Below are 13,692 nucleotides of genomic sequence, written 5' to 3'. Positions count from 1 at the left end.
TTTAAGTTGGCAGAGTCCACAAAAATATAATTCTTGATATTATGGCTACATAGTTGAAAATTTTGATACTCATACACAGAATACAAATATTAAGAGACAAAATTCTAACATTTCTGAAATTCATCATATCAAGCAAAAGTAGTCTTTACTCCCTTACCAAGTTATTAATGTTATAAACATAAATAGAGACATAGGTCATGGTAGGGCTGAAATGAACTAAGACGTCCCTGGGAGCCAAATGGGACCACAAAGGTACACTGTCCTCACAACTCCTTCAGCTTTTTGCAGGTCCATAAGGTACCTGATGTTTGCCCAAAGCAATTTTGTGACAAAGCAGAAACTAAAATCCAAGCCCCAAGGAACTCACAGTCCATAGGGCCGTGGTGAAACAGGGTCACAATATCTGGGTTAGAATTCATAAATCTGATTGGATCTATTCAGCCCTGGTTTTCTGTGCAGTTAATCCAATTCCCCCTCTCAATGGTCTGCTGTAAATTCAGCAGTAAGATGAGTGCCTAATCACAGGTAGTAACCCTGAGTAAACAGGCCCTCTCTTGGCCTGTGTCCTCAGCTCAGCCCCTGAAGCGCCACTGTCCCCCAGGGCCGCTGCACAGTGATCTCTCTAGTGTGAGCCACAAAATGGAATGTGGTCCAAGAACCATATGCATTTTTAGAAGATTTTCAAAAGAAAGGGATGGTCCTGAAGGAACTGGAAGGTGTGTGGAGACCACCTTAGATCCCAAAGGAGATATAAATTTGGTGGGATTTCAAAATAAGGAGAAAAGGTTTTATGATTTGGATCTAAACTGTGCCCCCCAAAGGCTTCTATGGCTGAAGGCTTGGTCCCCGCCCTGTGTTATTAAGAAGTGGTAGAAACTTCAGGAGGCAGGGCATCGTGGGAGAAAGAGGAGATGCTGGGACCCCAGAACCTTCCTCTCTCTTTGCTTTCCAGTCACCAGGGGGTGAGCACCTTTATTCTACCACATGTTCCCACCATGATGTTCTGCCTTATCACAGGCCCAAAAGCAGCAGAGCCAACATAGCATGCTCGGAAACTATAAGCCAAAACCTTTTTATTCGTTCAAGTTCATTTTCTCAGACATTTTTGTACCAGCAACAGAAAACTGAATAACACAGAAAGGATTCTTTCAAGGTACAGAATCTTGGAGTATCATAAAAGAAACTATGCAATGAAAACATAATCAGGATAAGAGAAGAGATCATGAAAGAATCATGGTCCGTATTTAAAAATTATTTGTTATTGGTAATGATTGATTTTTCAGTGTTATTTCCTTTACAAACAATAAGGAGAAAAGGTTTCATGATTTGGATCAAGAAAAAATGACCACATTCATTGAGACTTCAATTTATCTACACCTATTAACAAAATAATGATATGCATTTATTGAACACTTACTAAGTCCCAGGAATTCTTTAAAAGTTTTCCATGTATTAGGCATCACAAATACTCCATGGGTGAGCTCCACTCTTACAGAGGCACATAGAAAGTCAGTAACTCCCCAAGTGCTGCCCACCTGGTAAGGGATGCAGCCAGAATGCATACACAGGCAGCTAAACCCCTCAGCTTGGACTTTTTCACAGCCACATCGGATTGCACCTATCTGCTCCTTTTTAAATTTCTATCTGAATTCGGGCTATAAGGGAAATTTGGGCATACACAGTTTCTTTTAAAGATTATAAGAATTAATAATAATAAAAAAAAAAAACTTCACCTCTAAATTAGGAAAAGAATTTGAAGAAGGAGAGAGAATATTTTTAAATATATTATCTGCTAAATTAGAAAACCAAGGATAAAATTTCCAAGAATCCTCACTATGGATCATCAACTTAAGGTACATTGATCTTGTGTCTCTGGGTTTTCTTCGTAATGGACGGACTGAATGTCTGGTAGCAGTCAGGCGCTATTGTTAAGTACAAAGGGAGAAGAACAAGAGGCTGAGCTATAGCCTTTTGACACACTGCAGTGTCTTTGTGCCCTCGTTCACACGCTCCTTGACCTCTGTCTTATGCACAATCACGTGCCCTGTAGGAAACACACTAGCGCTCACTAAAGAACGTTTTCTGCGAGTCCAGTATCTAATATTTTTAAATGGTAATAGACTAACATCAGTGGTAAGGCATGTTCCATTTCCTGGAATAGCATTCTAAAGTATTTCATTTGAATACTGTTTCTGTTTTCATCACATAGCAGGTAGTAGGCACTTAGTAAATACTAATGAGTTAACTAGGATGAGCAAATTCCAACCAATTACAAAGAGAGAATCATTTCCTATGGGGATTAGTATCCACAGACCTCAAGGGGAAATTTTTCAAACATTTTTTCAAGAGATGAATTCATTTTTTTTCAATTTTCCAAAACTGATATATTTTATAGATCACTCATTGCTGTAACTATAGATATATCCATGTATTGCGATTCTAGACATTACACTGGTAATGCAAGCCAGACTTTTAACCCATGACAGGGCTGCCAACAGGTAATGATATATATATATATTATAATATATATATATTTAAGACCAACTTAACAACAAACCCACATTTTTGAAAAATTTCAGAAAGAAGAGGCATTGTGATGATTATTTTAAGGGAAATTAAGAATTTTGCAAATGGAAAGATTTACTCATTAACATATGCATACAAGGAAGTAAAAGAGGGCAGGAAAATGGATACAGAGATGAAGGCAGCAAGCAGAGAATTTTCCTTTCCAGCATCAGCTATGAAAGAAGGTGTTGGGGGAGTGTCAATAGTGTAAATGTATGCTAAGCTTCGTTTTCATTTTTCAGCTCGTTTTGTCCAATTTAATGGTATATCTATGGGAAAACCTCATCCAGCATTAGTTCACATCCACCGATACTATTACAGAACGACTTAAAACAGAAATGTTCAATCATACCCCAATGAAGTATTCGTTTAAATAAGAAGAGCCACCATTAAGAGTAGAATAATATTTGAACTAAAGAATATTCACAGCTGGGAGCATGTGGCACATGCCTATCATCTCAGTGGCTCGGGAGGCTGAAGCAGGAAGATCACGAGTTCAAAGCCAGCCTCAGCAAAAGTGAGGTGCTAAATAACTCAGTGAGACCCTGTCTCTAAATACAAAACAGGGCTAGAATGGGAGAAATAGACAAACGCTAGATAGGGCAGAGGGGTGGAAAGGAAAGGGAGGGAGTATGGGGTTAGAAATTATAGTGGAATGAGATGGACATCATTATCCAAAGCACATGTATGAAGACATGAATTGGTGTGAATACACTTTGTATACGACCAGAGATATAAAAAAATTGTGCCCTATATGTGAAATAAGAATTGTAATGCATTCTGCTGTCATATATAAATTTAAAAATTGATTAAACAAAAAAAGTACTGATCCAGGTTAAACTCTTCATATTTTCTTTTATTTGTATAGTACCAAAATATTTGTTTATAAATATTTATTTAAAAATCTATTACCTGTGCACCGAGAGTGGGTAGACTGGCAGATTCCACTAAGATATAACAGGATTGTGGTCAACTAAAAGTCCTAGTGACTTTTTCATTTGACTTGATTCCAGACTCTGTATACTTTTGAGGGCATTTCTGAACTTAAATTCAGAGCCTTACTTGTATGTATTCCTCTTATTTTGAACCCATGTTCAGCTATTTAGTATTATTTTTAATTTTATCATTGAGATCATTGTTACTACTTCAGACATACCCTCTGATTTGATATGCTTTATTCAATATCTAAATTAGAGAAATATTTATTGTAGAGCTACAGATAACGTTGGAAGTCTACTATATTATTTTCCATGTCCCATCTTTGATTATTAAATCAATTTTGTATGTTGCAAAATACATTAAAAATAATAAAATAAAATAAAAAATAAATAGGGCTAGGGATGTGGCTCCCTGGTCAAGAGCCCCTAAGTTCAATCCCCAGTATCAAAAAAAAAAAAAGAAGAGGAGGAAAAGGAGGAAGAGGAGGAGGAGGAGGAGAAGAATATTCACAAAAAATTAAAAGTAAAAATATCCAGAATTAGACCTTAAAAATTCACATTCAAGGAACTAATGCCCACAAGGAACTAAACCATTCAAGACAGGAAGCATTCAATACCCTAATATAAAACCCTAAACTAAAGAAGAAACACACTCCATTCTTTTTTATCAATTTCAGGCAAAATGGATAATTCCACCTTTGTTTTCTAATGAAATTTGTAACTTAATATTTCTAAATCCCAAAGGCGGAGTCAGATTGTTTTGCTGTCCTCTTATCCAGTTCTGCCTGTTTTGAATCGCTTTACCTGTTTTCAAAACTCCTGTCTTAAGGAAATGAAATATAGCTACTAAATAGGGGTTTTTTCCTAAACTAGGAGAAGTGGGTACCAATTCTGAAGAAGACTTGACTGAAATACGAGGTGTTGGACAGAGGTTACCCCAAAAGAAGCTGATCAAAAATGAAATGCAGAAAAAGGATCAGGGCTCCCCCTCTCTGAATTTCCAGTGGCTGGTGTTCCTTCGCTTAGCATTGCCATGTATGGTCTCCAGAGTTAATGTTCCATCTTTTGCATGGTTTGATGAAGACTCCAGGCCCCTTAAGATATGAATTGCTATAATTCCTAAATCAAACAGCATTCAATTCCGTTCCAGACCATTGCAGGGTAATAAGACCGGTATTTCTTATTTTAATTAGTCATTTTCTACTTCTAACAACTTCTTTGACAATCTCAGATTACTTGTTTGTTTATATGTGATAAAAGCCATGTTTTGCTAAAAATACGAATGCTACATTTGAATGTCCATTTACATTTTAGTAGTTATAGAAATAAACTTTCTAGGCCTTTAGATTATAGCTTTTTATAGGCACTGAATACAATCACCTAATCTATTTTAATATTATCCCTTTCAGCTGTCCTCGTGAGTATCTCCTAACACAGCAAAGATACCAAGCTGATAACGTGGATTCAAGACTAAATGACGGAAGGTCTTTTAGTTTGCAGAAAAATTTGCATCTAACATTTGAAGTTTTCAAGATAAATTTAAAAAGCCATGTGGACACATAAAGGCGTTAACTTGCTATTACTAGATTTTAAACTTCTAAAGTCTGAAGACTAATTTTTATCCTTGTATCCTGAGTACAGCATCTTATAAAGGACGCTTGCTCCATAATTATTAATTGCATTAATTTTAAATACATAAATAAGCAGAATTCATATCATGATTAAAAACTATTTTTTTCCTCAAAGTGTGCCTGCCAATTAGTGAGAGCATTTCCAAGCACACAAAACAGCAAAAATAATATTTAAAAATAATATAAGCACACAAAATAATATTTAAAAATATTTAAGCATATGTATGTATAGAGAGAGATATAATGATATGTATTCATTCTTTGTTGACAGGATTATATCTATATGCTACTCATTAATTACATACCTACTATGTTTTATATTCCACATCAGCTATTTTTAACTTATTAATTCTCAGCATAAGCACAAAAAGGAGATTGCAAAAACTTAAAGTCCCATTAACAGACAACCCAGTCAAATGTCCCAGAGTCAAGATTCTTGTCTGGGTCTAACTGTAAAGTTCTCATATTCATTCACTATAGGAATTGCAAAAATAGTTTTATTTTAATGCACACAAACTCAGGAAATTTATTTTTTGGAAATATTGTCCTGGCAATAAACAAATAAGAATGTCTCAAAAGGTTTGGAGAAATGTATGAAAACTGTGTCCCTTCTAAAGTATGTCGACTCTATGTACCCATCTTTAGGTGGGACAGTCAATCACTGGACCCTTGCTCCCGCTGTTGGCAAGTGGTTCTGGAATGTCCCCAGATGCTATGCTGATTAGAGGAAGCCACCCATGAGGCCGAAATCTAGTCTCTCCAAGCCTTTCAGTGTGGCGATTACTAAACTTAAAAACCCAAACTACTACAAAATACATGTTCCTCAAAATTAGAAATATTTACAGAAATGGAGACTAAATTTCCAAATCAAAATGAGTTTTTGCATTACAGAGTTTTGTGTATATAGGAACCATCCAGAAGGCCACTTGTAAGCAAGAGGCTTGCAAGAGCGCAGCCCACTCCTACAGTCAGCAGAGTCTGACTTCAGCAAGTCTCTTAAGCTTCCTAGATGGCCTTGTTCTACTTCCAATAAACTAGACATAAAATTATAATGTAGAAAACAAAAAATATAAATGTGACTGGGGGCTCCTGCCCCCAATCGCTAAGTCATAGCCACTAGCCCTTCAGTGAAATTCACGGAACCTATGGGACATTTAGTTACCTTCCAGTCCTAAGTCGTATAACCATGAGATACTTAACTACATCTTCAAAACTTTCTAGAATTGAAGTTTCTAGAATTCCTATGGGAACCAGTTTATAAAAAGGAGAGTCCATGGGGTTGTGGCTCAGAGGAAAAGCACTCACCTAGCATGCATGAGGCACTGAGTTCAATCCTCAGAACCACTTAAAAATCAAATAAAGGGATTGTGTCCACCTACAACTAAAGAATAAATATATTTTTTTTAAAAAAAAAGGAGAGTGCATGAGTCATTATCATGATCATATTGGTCACCAAGAAACATAATTTCCAGAATGCAGTTTGATTTCTGTAACTGCAAGCTACAAATACCCTGAAAAGTCTGGCTTCATTCCACATGCAAAGAAGAGAATAAAAGTTGCCGTGTGTAAGTAAAAAGCAGGAGAACCTCAGGGAAGCCTCCCGCCCGATTGCTGATCCAGAGATGCAAATTTAGGGGTCACATCTGGAAAATGGAGTCAGAACAAGGGAACCAAGGCCGGTGAGGAGAGATCAGTCTTGGATGGAGCCTCAGGTCTGGGCTCATTCAGAAGCAGCCCAGGTGACCAAGGTAGGTAGAAGGACCAAAAATGGTGCTGTCCCAAGGCCAGAAGTTCTAGAAGGAAAGAGCTTCCAGAGTTTCCTGAGCTCTAAACAGGCTAAATGCTAAGGGGTGAGGAAGGACAGAGTCACGCTGCAGGGGATTCTTGACCAAAAGAAGTGCACAGCAGGCCGAGGAGCAGCAGGCAGGGAGACCGTGGGACAGTGAGTAACCAGAGAGACCCTTGGTGCTGTGTGTTCCCATGGGACAGCAGGACCTCCAAATCCCATGCCTGTCCTCTTGATTTTTTTTAGCTTTGTCTTGTAATTTGCTTGGTAAATGAAATCCATGGGAACGTGCACTGTGGGTCGGGGCCCTGGTCTCCAAGTGATCCCACTTTCTCTGCTTCCCAGACTGCGTCTTGGTCACCTGTATCCCACCTCTACCAGCAGCTCCTGAGCCTCAGACCCTGCCCAGCCTTTCCCTCTCCCTTTTATACATCCCCCACTATGCCCACCACCACCAACCCTGCTGTTACTGACCTCACCGGATGTCCAGGGAAGGCCACCATTCAGATTGTCCTCCATACCCAGGGGAACCTGCACAAGGCTATAGGGAAAAGGGATTCAGTACCATGCCCTGTGGTGTCTCTAGAAAGTGCAGGTGATGCCCTCTGGTAAACAGCACAGTGGAGTCTTCTCACCCACCTGGATCCAGGACCAGGGCTCAGCTAGCAGCACAGAGACTGCAGTCCCTGAAGGAGCATCTTCCACTTGGGATTCAGGCAGCCACCAAGGAAGAGGACAACAACTTTCCCCTCTGGTGGGCCCTGGTTTCTCATTTTACACTGAGCCCTGCAAATTATGTACCCAGTCCTAATAAAGACAGTGATTTCAGGAAGCTTAACTTGAAAAGGGCCAGAGCTGTAAGTCAAGCCAAGTTTGCCTTTTTTTTTTTCCAGATGGAAGGCTCTGAATAGTTTGTATGGTATTGGGAATAAATGAGAATAGAGGAAAAGACTGAGGCATCAAGAAGGAGAGGAAGAGAGCTACTTCAGAAAGCAAGAGTGGCCAGCACAGCCCATGGGCCTATCAGCTCAGGAAGAAGGAAACAGAGGTCGCAAATGGCAGGTAGGTAAGGTTGGAGGTAGGAGCTAGAGGCAGCTTTCACTTCGTGCATCAAAAATGACCACAGAGGTGGAGAAGGAGCGGTGGGAAACTGAACAGAAATGCATATCCCAGCCTTGAGAGGCCAAAAGTGCCACTTGTCAACTGTTGAGTTGTTGTGTCTTTTTATCTGCTTATTTACATTTGCAGATTTACTCGTTTGCATTAAATACATTTGCATTTACTCTTCCTGGATCCAAGACACAAGCTCCATGAGAAGCCCCATCTCTAGGCACAGGGCCTGATTCATGCTGGAACTTCGCCCTGTTGGAAGGAGAGATAGAAGGAGGGAGGGAAGAAAAGTGGAACCTCAGCTGACAGCCTAATATAATCATTATTCATATTTAGCCTCCATCTCCTGAGAAAACCATACTCACTTGATAGAACTAGCCTGTCAGGAGCCAGATCACCAGGAAACAGCTTGTACCTTTGTGAATTGGTATAAAGGTGCAACATTCTCATGCTCTGAAAGGGCTAAATAATGAGAACTCTGTCCCCTACCACCTCCCTGTTCAGCTACTTTTGTTCTCTACCCCTTGGGAAGAGGAGCAGTGTCCCTTTTGAGCACTGCCTCTCTCTGTTTGCAGTCCTCAAGGTGGAGATGGTTGTGAGGTCACATTTTCCCCTGGGTGGCCAAGCCCTGCAGACAGCCAGCAGTTGCCTTTCCTGCCAGAGGTCATCAGGGAGCATGTCCAAGGCTAGCCCAGAGGAGATGATAACCGCCATGGCCAAGTTCAGGCTCTTTCCAAACTCATGCCCCACCAACAGGTAAGGGAGTAAGTTTTGAATGAGGAAGGGTCTGCTGCAGGCCCATAGGGTAAAGATTATCGAGCCAGACGTTGTCATGTTGAAGCAGAGGTATACCAAGCCAGGCCACCTCAGCATCTCTACTGCAGGAGATGAAAATCCTGCTTCTGATGGACGAAAGGTAAATATTCTTTTCTTGGGCAGATTTTTCATATCCAATATACAAAAAATTCTGGAAAGACCCAACTGAAGCCCACATAAGGATATACAGATCACATTGAGTAACTTAGTCACTTACAATAATGAGGAGCATTTAATATCTTCAGTGAACTCTTTCAGGCTAGCTGATCCTGTCCAAGTGACCCTCCTCCGAGGGAAAATAAAACCTAGTGTCATTTTCTCCCCCATTTTACCAGTTAAGAAACTACAGCATGATGTGTAATATGACGCAAGGGTCCTGATACCTTAGAAAACTTGCCAAATTTACAGGATGCATCCACACATACTATTTCATTAGGCCTACATAATGATTGTAGAAGGCAACCTAGACACGTGAGATTGTTCCCATTTTACAGAAATCAAGAGGAGCTAATGTTGCACCATTGGTGAGTGGTAGATTGAGGATTAGACCACAGGTCATTGCATTCCCAGTGCAGTGACATGTGACTTCTCTGTAGTCTCCTTCACCACCAGAGACCAGCCAAAGACAGTCATAGTTCTGTAAGCAGCTGCCCTCGGGGGATAAACTGCAGGTTCTCTGGGGACTGAGATTTCCCTTATTTCTCTCTAGAATCTGCGTCTCAAAAGGGAAAGGGATGCAGATGGGTTCATAACAACTGGATCTCAAAGGATGTGGTCAGACTCCAAATTCTTGCCCCCATATGGGAATGTAAAAAGATACATGGCCTCAGGAACCCATCCCACTCCCCAGGGCTATTTCTAAGACCCGGATGTCAAGAGTAGGGCATTGAGGAGAGATGACTTCTAACCACATGCCAATAGCTCCAACCAGAGTGCGGGGGGGGTGGTGTCCAGGGTCTCAGATTCTTTAGCCTTTGTGGATCCCTTCTTCCATAAAAATGAGATCAAGAGTAGCATTTTTCCAACTCTGTTGGTATAAAACAAACAGTATTATGCATGAAAACATTTTCTCTGACCTAGTGGTCATTTTGAATGCTTAACTTTTTGTTTCTAAATTTAAAAGAAATGAAAACATTTCAGTGAGTGCCTCACAGTCTCGTAGGCCCTGGACACAAGGTCACTCTGCCTAATGGGCTAGCAGACCCTGGCCTCAAAATTCCAGACCTTTGCCAACTCCCATTCTCAGCCTTCTCTCTTTATTCTTGGCTCTGGTGTTTCAGTTTTCAAAATTCATGAATAATCACAGCCATGTCATACAGAAGATCAAAGAAGAAAAAACTTTTCTTTCTTCTCTATGATGTCAGAGAATTCTCAAGTCTCTAGCTGCTGTTGTAATCCGTTTTCGTGAAGCTTCCAAGAGCGAAGTTGTCACCAAATATGTTAGTGCTACAAAATACCATTAAGTCATCCGAGCTCACCCTTCCAGCTGTTACAATAAATGGACAAAATGCAGGAAAACCAAAACCCCAAGTGGTTCTAACAAGCGATGATGGATGATTGATTTCTATTTCTCTTTCCTCCTCCCCCGTATTTGGCTGCAAACCACTTCAGCCACCTCCCCAGTGTTTTTGGCCCTTGAGTCCCAGTGTGCCCTTGCCAACGTGGAGAAATTGAGCTCAGCTTTTATGCCTTGGAATCCTCTATGTACTCAATCCCTGAACTGTCTGGGCTTCAGCCATAATTAGCTGTAATGTGTTTATGGGGCCAAGAGAATTTAAAACATGCAAGACATGAGTCAGGAAAGGATGATATCGAAATCCTTATTTATTCTGGGTTTTAGTCTAATCGCATTGGGTTCCACACACATCATTGTTTTTCTTGATTATTAGCAATGTAGGGAGAGACCGGGAAAATCCCCACAGGATTTTGACATTTGGGCCTGTACCCAACCAACTCAGATTTCCTCGTAGAAGGGTTTATTTTCCTTAAACTCACACCCTAGACAATGGACTCAGCCCTCGAAGGGCATGTTTGTTTTCCTTTCGTTTGGCTAATAACCCTGTAAATATTTGCTCTCATGACCAAAAAAATCATCTTGAAAAAGCCTATTGAATGTCAGGAAAACACAGGCACAGATGTAGGAGATGGGCGTGATACTGGGAAGGCCCTGAAGGCATTGCTGCAGGCCTGAAGGAACCCCTAACCCAGCCGCCCAAGGTCTACCAGAGTTTCAAGGACCCTTTGTAAATGATTCCCATTTCCATGGCCCATAAATCCTATAAACGTGTTTTCTGAAGACTCAACTTGGTCTGACTTCAGAAAGCAACAAAATCAGCAACAAATTCCTCGTTTTGATTTAAAAGCCTCCAAGAAAGCCCCCTTCTCTCTGAGACCCCCAACCTTGGCCCATCTAGGTCCCCACTTCTCAGACCCACCATCAGGTCAAGACTCTGCCATTCCAGATGTGATGCGGCTTTCCCAAAGAACGAAGAATTCTGTCGCACTTTTCAACGTGGATGAACCTTGAAGATAGTATTCCGAGAGAAACAAGCCAGACACAAAAGCCACCCATCCATGATTCTACTTCTATGTTACGGACTGAATGATCGATTCCTCCTGAAAGGCCTATGTTGAAATCCTCAGACCCAAGGTGAAGGTGTCAGGAAGTGGGGCCTGGGGGAGGTGGTTTAGCTATCAGGGTAGAACCCTCCTCATGGAACTAGTACTCTTCAAAGAAGAGACCCGAGAACTTTCTTCCTTACTCTGTGTGCTCTGCCACCTGAGGTCACAGTGAGAAGATCGCCATTTGCGAGCCAGGAAGAGCCCTCAGCAGGACCCAGCCATGTTGGCACCCATCCCGGCTTCCAGCCTATGAGAAACAGAGTTCTGGTGTGTAAGTCACCAATTCTAGGGTATTTTTGTTATCCCAGCCTGAAATAACTGACACATATGAGGTACCCACAGCCGTTGGCTTCACAGAGAAACTCTAATGATGGCTGCCAGGGGTTGGGGTGAGGAGGAAATGAGAAGTCAGTGTTCAGAGAATGGAGTTTCCGTTTGGGAGGATGAAGGTTCTGGAAATGGTGGTGTAACAATAAGAATGTACTTCATTCCACTGAGCTTTGTACCCCGAAATCCGGTTACGATGGTGAACTTCAGGTTGAGGGCATTTTACTTAGAAGGAAGACTCCATCCTTTGTGCCCTTCTTTTGTGCTGATGTGTGAACACTTTTCCCAAGAGAGCTCATACATCAACAGTCATTGATGGGGGGAGCCAAGGTTCTGGACCTGGGGTCCTTGCATTCCAGCTCCTGCTGGGGCAGGAAGTGTGGGGTAGGGATGAGAGGGGGAGACAATGGATAGAAAGACAGAGATAGGTGAGAGAGAGAGAAAATGACAGACTTGTGCCTAGGAGAAGGGTCACAACTTTGATTAGATTCTCTGATGAGTACTGCACCCAAAACAGCCCTGACCTAGAGGACATCCATTTGTCAGGTCAACACCTTGTCCTGAAGGAGAGAAATGGTAGCTATGGAGCACTCATTATGTGTATGAGGACTATCCACATATTTCTACGTGGTTACTGCAAATGTTTCTTCTAACAACTTTACAGGGGAGCTGCTAAATTTTTTCCCTCCAGACTTGAGTTATTTTTTCCCCAATGGTCGCAAAATATTCTCAACCTAAAATTAAGTGTTTTATCCCTTCTTAAACATGCAGTTTAGTGACATTAAGATCACTCCCTCTGTTGTGCAACTGTCATCACCAGAGACCTCCACCACTCTTTATCGTCTCCAAGTGAAACTCTGACCCCTTTAATCACCAGGCCCCCAGCTGCAGGACCATTCCACATTCCTTCTCTATGAATTTGATTCCCCCCAGGTACTTCATATAAATGGATTCAATCACTGTTGTGTTCAACGTGTTTCACATGGTCTTTGAGACTCACCCAGGTTGCAGCCTGAGCCCAAATCTCCTACCTTCTTAAGGCTGAATGATGCTCCATTGTCTAGAGTACCCTATGGTATTCTGTGGTATACCACACAGTGCTTTTCCATTCATCTGTTGGTAGAAGCTTGGGCTGCTTCCACCTTTTAACTATCATGAATAGCGCCACTATGAGTCTGGACGTGCAAATAAGAGATGCTGATTTTACCTTAATTTTATAAATGACACAGAAATAGAAGTGAAAGTCAGTGTCAAGTCACATGACTGGCAGTGAAAGCCAAAATCTGAACTCATGGAGGGGGCTCCAGAGACTCCATCAGGCATCATGCTGTGCCTTGATCCATTCAGTAAGAGCAGGCAGATTCATCGCAGCACCATTCACAACAGCCAAGAAATGGAAACAACCTAAGTGTCCATGAATGGATGCATGGATAAAGGAAAGGGAACGGAATACTATTCAGTCATTAAAAATGAAATTCTGTCATTTCCAATCAAAAATAGAACTAGAGATTATTGTGTTAAGTGAAATAAGCCAGGCATGGAAAGACAATTACTGCATGATTGCATTCATATGTGGAATCCAAAAGAGTTGATCTAATAGAAGTTGAAAATAGAATAGGTGATATTGATCAATGGGCACTAAGAGGAGAGCAAGAAGTTCTGGGGTGTTACAATAATGGACTGTATCTTTCAAAAAGCTGGAAGAAAGGATTTTGAGAGTTTTCACCATAAGGAAATGGTAAATATTTGAGGAGATAGATTTACTTACCTAATTTAAACTTTACACAATGTATACCTGTTTCTGAACATAACGTGGTACCCCAGAAACCTGTACAGAACTATGTGTTTATGTATCAGATTAAAAAAATAAACTCAGAAAAATCGGGCAGAGTAGGAT

The sequence above is a fragment of the Marmota marmota genome, unplaced genomic scaffold (assembly GCF_001458135.2).
Source record: "Marmota marmota marmota unplaced genomic scaffold, marMar, whole genome shotgun sequence".
NCBI lineage: Eukaryota > Metazoa > Chordata > Mammalia > Rodentia > Sciuridae > Marmota > Marmota marmota.
The sequence above is the reverse complement of the archived record's forward strand: the minus strand, read 5'-3'. Positions refer to the sequence as shown.